We start from the raw sequence: 7,671 nt of genomic DNA on the forward strand, positions 1-7,671 counted from the left end.
TTGGGAAATACAAAAGGGTTTGTGAGCCTGTGGGTTGAAATCCAAAAAAGCCTGATATCTTCCTTATTCCTCATAAGACACAGGCTTATGACCTAAGGTGGGTTAATTGAATGTCATTGTCCTAGCTGTGAATAGGGAATAGTGTTATAGGAAGGAGTAAGAGATTAGAATTATGCCAGTGGCCTTCCTGTGCCCCACTGTGTCACTACCCAAGTGTCCAGGAGTGGTGGCCCTTTAACCAGGTTGTACCTTTGGCCATGGATCCAGCCATCTGCTTTTCCTAGGTTTCCAAGCTTATCTGGTAATCTTCCAGGAATTTTTTTTTTTTCCATTACTTAAGGACATCAAAAACAGTTTTGGTTTTTGCCTGATAACAATCACTCTCATCAGTCTAAGGAAACTATTATCAAACTAAGGATGCCACGAGGCTCGTATATGAGGACTACAGTTTTGTTTTGTTTTTTAAGTAGGGGGCTCAAACTCACAACCCCACGATCAAGACCTGAACTGAGATCAAGAGTCTGATGCTTAACCAGCTGAGCCACCCAGGTACCCCTGAACACTGTAGGTTTCTAAGTGATAGTAAGGGGTTACCTGACTAAGCTCCAAGAGGGCAGAGACTGCATCTGAATAGATTACTATTGTATACCCAGCTCTTAGCTCAGTGCCCCAGCAAACATGTTCAGTAAATATTTTGATTTTGACTTGAATGAATAATAATACCCATTTATAGTCCTCTTCAATCTCTATTTTAGATTTGGATATGAATGCTTTTAGTGTGGGTTTTCCATAGTAAGAAAGAGAATTAAAAAAATGATGACACTAAGGTTTTGAATTCAGGTAAATATGAGATTGTTTTTTCATTAGCAGAAATGAGAAGTCCGGAGGAAAGAGGTTTCTGCTATGGCTTTTATATTTTCATAACTACAGGTTAAATAAGTTGTGTTACCCACTAGATAGCTTTATATTTTGAAAAACACGATAGTCCCTCCTATTAGACTTCAGTACAGCAAAAATAACTACCTAACAACCTCAGACTGTCACTTGAACCTGCACGAAGAATTTTTTTTAGTTTTTTTAATGGTTTTGCATATGTGATTTATTTAACAATTAGCAAACTTGTTATTACCCTGCTTTTGTCACTTGTGGCACTGGGAGAAGCAAGGAAGTCATTTCTCAGTGTTCCAAATATAGAAAAGACTGAAATGCTATTTTTCATAAAAACTGAAGAAAGTCATTGAAGATCAAGTTATGAAAATGATTGGCCAAACTCCAGCTGTCTCCTCTTCCAAATAGATGATCTTAAACTGCTGCAAGTGGTGAATGTGACAAAAACCTTATCAAAAACCTTGTGACAGATGAAGGTGGAGAGACAACTGTTCAACTGTGGGATTCTGAAGGTAGGCAAGGTTCAAGAAATGTTAAAGTGCTTAAACAAAGAAAGATGGTCTTCTTAAGGCACCAATGCATATTGACTGAAATATCCTAAATGCTCATTCTATCGATTTGCATTTGGTTGCAATATTGAATTGCAGGTGTTTGAGACAGTGTGAGAGATACCTTTACAGTAATTCTTGGGTCAGTTACGCAATTTTTTTCTTATGCCACTTTATGGATTGCCTTTGATGCAGATCTGGTATCACAGAAGGCAAAATCTAGGCTTTTGGATTTATAATGACCTCCACATGCCCAGGAGGAATGAATGTCTTCTGCTTCTAGAAGGAGTTGTCATTTGGCCATTTAGATAACTTGCAGTTTAGTGTTATTGGCCCTGATATTGGTGTTTGCCAATTTTTTAAGGTTTTATTTACTTGACAGAGAGAGAAAGAGAGAATACAAGCAGTGGGAAGTAGCAGAGGAGGAGGAGAAGCAGGCTGCCTGCTGAGCAAGGAGCCCAACGTTGGGCTCAGACCCAGACCCTGAGATCATGACCCAAGCTGAAGGCAGATGCTTAACCGACTGAGCCACCCAGGTGCCCTGATGTTTGCCAGTTCTTATATATATACAGTAGGGCGTTAGGGTTATCATGCACATTTCATATTCTTGTTTCTAAAATTATATATACCTTTTTATACTTACATCAGTTGGAATAGTCAAGTGTAGAATACCTGAAAAAGCAAACTTCTTGGAGAGAATAATTAGAATTCTGTTTTAATGTCTGTAAGGATTTATTTGACTCTTAGAATGTTTCTAAAAATGTTTAACCTAGAGGTGCCTTTATTGGGTGTCTTAGTTCCTGCTCTGGGTTTGTTGTTTGGGTACTCCTTTGCTAAAATTTCTGTGCTGCCTCTTCCTGTTTGTAAACTTGTTGCTATCAAAAGTGGGATGCTAAGTTTCTTAGCCCTTGCCATTATTCAGCTTTTTTACAGTCCAAGACCGACTTAGCTTCTGTGACTCATTTTACAGTGGTTATGCATTCTGGATGTGAAATGTTACTGTTCCTCTCTTTTCTACAAGGCTAAGGAAAGATGTATCCTTATCATAGAAGATAAAAGGAAAAAGAAATCCCTAACAAAGCACTATGTATGGAATTCTTACTCTGAATGAGGTACTGTGGGAGGTTCAAAGAATACCTAAAATGATGCCTGTTTTCAAAACACTTATGATCTGATTGAAAATCTGACACTACGGGAGTGCTAAACACCTCATGAGTAGTACAGACAGTTAAATGTACAGAAATTCAGAGGAAGGAGACCACTTTTCAACTGTGTTAGTTTGGAAATGTTTTATAGAGTTCAGCTTTGCGCAGTGGCAGTATCGTAGCCAATGAGGTTTATCCGAGGCGCGATTATTGCTAATTGAATAGTCTGTATTCCTTAGCAATCCATTTCTTTCTTACACTGTACTATCTTACTTCGTTCTCACTTCCCAGTTTTATCTCCACTCCCACTTCTTTATATACAGCCTGTTCCATTCAAACTAGATGACTTGGTAGCTCACGAATACGCCTTTGTTCACATGGTTAACCTGAGCGGCAGGCCTCATCTTACCTAATTTCTGACTACTCCTGCACACCTGGCTCAGGTGTCAATATTGCCATGAAACTTCCGTTAATCCTGCTTAGCAATCTGTAAGTGAAATTTTCTCTAAATGCTCAATTTTTTTATATATCATATCTAGCCAGCTTGGCTTGTTTTACAACTGTATGTTCCTGTCATACCCTATTTTGCTATAAATCCTTGAACATGAGAACTACAATCATATAAACAATATAATAGTATAAACAGTATTCATTTTGATACTCCCTATATCTAGCACATTTCTTATGTGCTTACTCAAATAAAGGGCTAAAAGCACAGACTGGGCCCCAAAGGAAAAGTGTGCTTGTTTTATGCCACTTTTGAATGTTCAGTGGCAGTTTCAGTATCTAGCTTGAGTTTGCTTTCTTCTCCAAAGATGGTATGGGCATCAATAATGAGAAATCTCTCTTAAGTAATTCTGCTTCCCACATTTCCTTACCCTGTAGTTGTAGGCAAATGAATCTTCCTATAGTCCAGTTTCCTTGTCTGAAAAAAATGGAGGTAATAATGTGAACTCTGTCAAATTGTTGTAGGAATTATCATCCAAGAAAAAGAGGCAAAAGAGAATAAGAAAGGTTTTTTTAATTTGGGGTCTCCGAATTGCAATTCAGAGAGCACCGATTTTGTTAGCAACCAGAAAAGTGTCCCACTCATGTGGGGAAGACAAGAGGTTATTCTGAGAAAGAAGAATTGGGGTAATCACATGATTTTGATAAAGAGAGAAAAATAAAACCCTGTTAATTGGTGCTAACTAGTTTAGCTGCTTTGATTACCCTGACTTTAATTGGTGCTATCAAATGAAACTAATCTTGGTGTGTTTTAATTATTCTGTCTTCATAAAGCTCATACCACCAGTTTTATGTCTTGATGCCAGTTGTTCTGTTTAGCAACTCCTTATAAAAAGTTGCCACTTTTGGCCCAGTTCAAGAATTCCCTAGTTAGAAAGGAAAATGAAGCTTCAAAATGGAGTCTTTCATGTTCAGATATTGTATGCAAGTCCACGGAATTAAATGAGGTCATATTTATAATGTACTTACTTAGAGTAGTACCTGGCACATAGTACATGCTCAGTGTTGGCTGCTGCTGTTAGCTATTTAACTTTTGACCTTGAAATATCTACTGGTTTGAAGTGTGAATTTGATAAGTCTGTATGGAGCCTAAAACTTTGAACATTTCCTATCAGTGATATTTACTGTCATATTCCCATTATTTACTGTCACATTCCCATAGTATTAGGGAATTTTTTTTTTAATTTGCCAGCTAATACAACAAAAAGAGTTCTTTTTTTCTAATTTCACCAAACCCAGTATATGGATATCAAGATTTATAAAAGACCTGGTTTGGCATGGTGGTAGATGGTTATTATTCGCTTTATAAAATAATCACCTACATGGAATGTTTTACTGACTCCTTTAAACAGAAATCTCCACTTAGGCGTTTATAGTTAAGCTTACACAAACTTAACTTACATACATTTTCATGAACACCCTTTATTTTTTGAGATTTTATTTATTTGAGAGAGGGAGAGTCACAGATAGAGATAGCAAAAGAGATAGCAAGAGAGAGCACAAGCAGGGAGGAGAGGGAGAAGCAGGCTCCCCACTGAGCAGGGAGACCAATTCGGGGCTCAGTCCCAGGACCTGGGATCATGACCTGAGCCAAAGGCAGATACTTAACTTACTGAACCACCCACGTGCCCCTGAACATACTTTATTGATTGGGAGACAAATTGCCTTTCTGGTTACATTTTATCATTAACCTTGTGACCTTGAATAAGACCTTTCTCTGCATTTCATTTTTCAAATCTGTAAAATGAGGGTATTCAACTGATGTTTAAGATCTTGCTCAGGGGCGCCTGGGTGGCTCAGTGGGTTAAAGCCTCTGCCTTCGGCTCAGGTCATGATCCCGGGGTCCTGGGATCGAGCCCCGCATCGGGCTCTCTGCTTCGCGGGGAGCCTGCTTCCTCCTCTCTCTGCCTGCCTCTCTGCCTACTTGTGATCTCTCTCTGTCTGTCATTAAATAAATAAAATCTTTAAAAAAAAAAAAAAAGATCTTGCTCAATTCCTTAAGTCTGTGGTTCTGGCATGAAACTCTAGGACCTAATACCATAGGCAGTGTGATGGGACAAAGTGAGGAAGGTTCAGGTTGACAAGGAATAACCAATCACGGTTCCTGTTTTTTCTAGGGATGGTAACAACAAAAAGAGCTTCTTGAGAGGAGGGACCAAATATTATTCTTGAATTCCCTACAGTGTTTACCTCAGTGCCTTAAATAGAGTTGATTCTCACTAAACATTGAATTAATCAGCAATATCTATAAAGGTCAAGATCATACACTCTAGAACCAGACAATTCCTGTGTCTGTACTTCCAGCTGTCACCAGCTGGGTGACATTGGTCAAGTCAGTCTCTCTAGGCCTAAATTTATATGGAAAGTGGGGTTAATGATAGTATGATGATATTGTTGTGAAAGTTAAATGAGCTAATATTAGTAAGGTCCTCAGAGCAATGCTTAACACATAGTAAACTCTGTTGTTACTTTATAGGTATTTGAATGATCTGTAACCTTAAGAGCAACTAAATGTGCATGATGGAGGTAGGGATATAATATCTCATAGATCTTTCACGGAAGACAGGTTTTTACATGGTAAAATTCATTTAATTTGGTTGGGGATGAAGTTACTCAAGTTATTCTTTTTTTTTTTTTTTTAAGATTTTATTTATTTATTTGACACACATCTCAAGTAGGCAGAGAGGCAGGCAGAGAGAGGAGGAAGCAGGCTCCCTGCTGAGCAGAGAGCACGATGCGGGGCTTGATCCCAGGACCCTGGGATCATGACCTGAGCTGAAGGCAGAGGCTTTAACACACTGAGCCACCCAGGCGCCCCTCAAGTTATTCTTTTTTTAAGAATGAGGCATAAAGCATGTCTGATTGCTTGAGTTCGCCCCAATCATTTTATATAGCCAGGACTGGTTAGACAAAGATCCAGAGGTAGAGGGGTAAGACGCTTTTTTCTTCCTTTCTTTCTTTCTTTTCTTTTTTTTTGGTAAGACGCTTTTTAATAGTTTCTTTCCAACCCTCAAGAGGGGGTGATTCTAGGATACCTTGTTCCAAGAGTGAAAAGTCTATCTGCAATTCTAATTTGTTATGTCAAAACATGAAACCTTATTAGGTATTCTGGAGACTCTGTCCCTAAGGACCTGCACATTGTGTAAATTTTTATCATCTTAAAATCAAAGTCCACTAAATAGTAAAGTCTTGGTATGTGGCATCTGATTTTTTTTTCCTCCAGTGAAAAGAGTTGCCATCTAAAGGAAATCAGCTCCAGACACTTACGTTAACACTTAAGAGTTAACAGGATACCCAAGATTGCTGGGAAAGGAATCACCTCTATTCAAATACAGGGCAGATGGACACTTACTCTCCTGCAGATGTGTGACCTTACAACTCTGTGGCTTGATAAAGGACCTTCCCCCAAATCACCCTCTCTTGTTATAGTCAGGTGTCTGGGAAAGTATCAAGGCCATTAGATCTCACCTCTTTTCTACTTTGAAGCTTAGCCCAATCAGAACCTTTCTCATGGATGGAAGTCAACCAGGAGGAAAGGATATCTCAAAGAGGCAGAAGAGGGAACTTGCCTTTAGGGAGGTCTGGAATGGTGACTTGAATGCCCCATCAGGAAGCAGATTTTGTCCTGGCATAGGATGTGGCTCATGCTGGAACCTGACCCCTCCCTAACTCCCAACCACCTTGGAACAATAGATGACCTTCGGTAGTGGGAACAATGGCTGTAAATATGACATAGCTTTAAAAATTGTACCTTTGGGAAGCCAAGAATAATATAACAGGTATGGAGACCTCTGCAGCCCTCTAAACTCATAGCACTGAATAAAAATTGTCTGGACTGTGTGGGACCAATTTGCAACATTGCCAAAACTGGATCTGTGCAGATCTGTGCCGATCTCCGCTGTGCACTACAGGATTTTCACTTTCAGGCATTCGGAAGTCGAATGGTCTCCTTGGACTGAAAACACTCTTGAGTTACTTGAGAACAATTGTGAGGTAGCAGCTGAGGCCCCCAGAAAAAGATTGGACTTCCTGTTCATTTGAGGTAGGAAGTGTGAAGTGATTTTAATTTGAATAAGGAGTAAGATTTGATCTTTTGACTCAACATTTCTTACATTGATTTTAGTTGTAGCAGCTTTGCTAAAGCAGTGGGACCATGTTCGTTTAAAGGAGGCGTTAAAAGGACTCTGGTGACATTTCTTCAAAAGCCTGGAAAATATTATCTAGTTAGATCAATGCACGTCGTCGGTGTGCGGTTGGCAAGATAATTTTTTAAAGATCTATCCCAGCATCCTGGGATCCTAAGCTGAAGTCAGATGTGTAAATGATTGAGCTACCCAAGCGCCTGGCAAGATTATTTTAAGGTAACTGACAATGAAGAACCAAAAAGCTAGTTTCTTAAGTTTTTCTAAATTTCTGAAGAAAGCGCAGGCTGCAGAAAGGAAGTTGGAACCAGAAGTAATGAGGCTAAATCTATAATCCCTTGTCAGGGCCTTCGGGGAAAGGTGGGGCAGGAGCCTCACACTAGCACGCTCAGAGCTGCGGCCCGAAGGAGTCACGCCCACATGGGCGGGGCCGCAGGGGTG

The 7,671-nt window shown here is 39.6% G+C and overlaps 1 pseudogene; it reads left to right on the forward strand.

Moving 5' to 3' along the window:
• Nucleotides 1-2,737: 2,737 nt before the first annotated feature.
• Nucleotides 2,738-2,828, forward strand: LOC123927923 (annotated as a pseudogene).
• The last annotated feature ends 4,843 nt before the right edge of the window (nucleotides 2,829-7,671 follow it).

The sequence above is a fragment of the Meles meles genome, chromosome 1 (genome assembly GCF_922984935.1).
Source record: "Meles meles chromosome 1, mMelMel3.1 paternal haplotype, whole genome shotgun sequence".
In the NCBI taxonomy this organism is placed as follows: Eukaryota; Metazoa; Chordata; class Mammalia; order Carnivora; family Mustelidae; genus Meles; species Meles meles.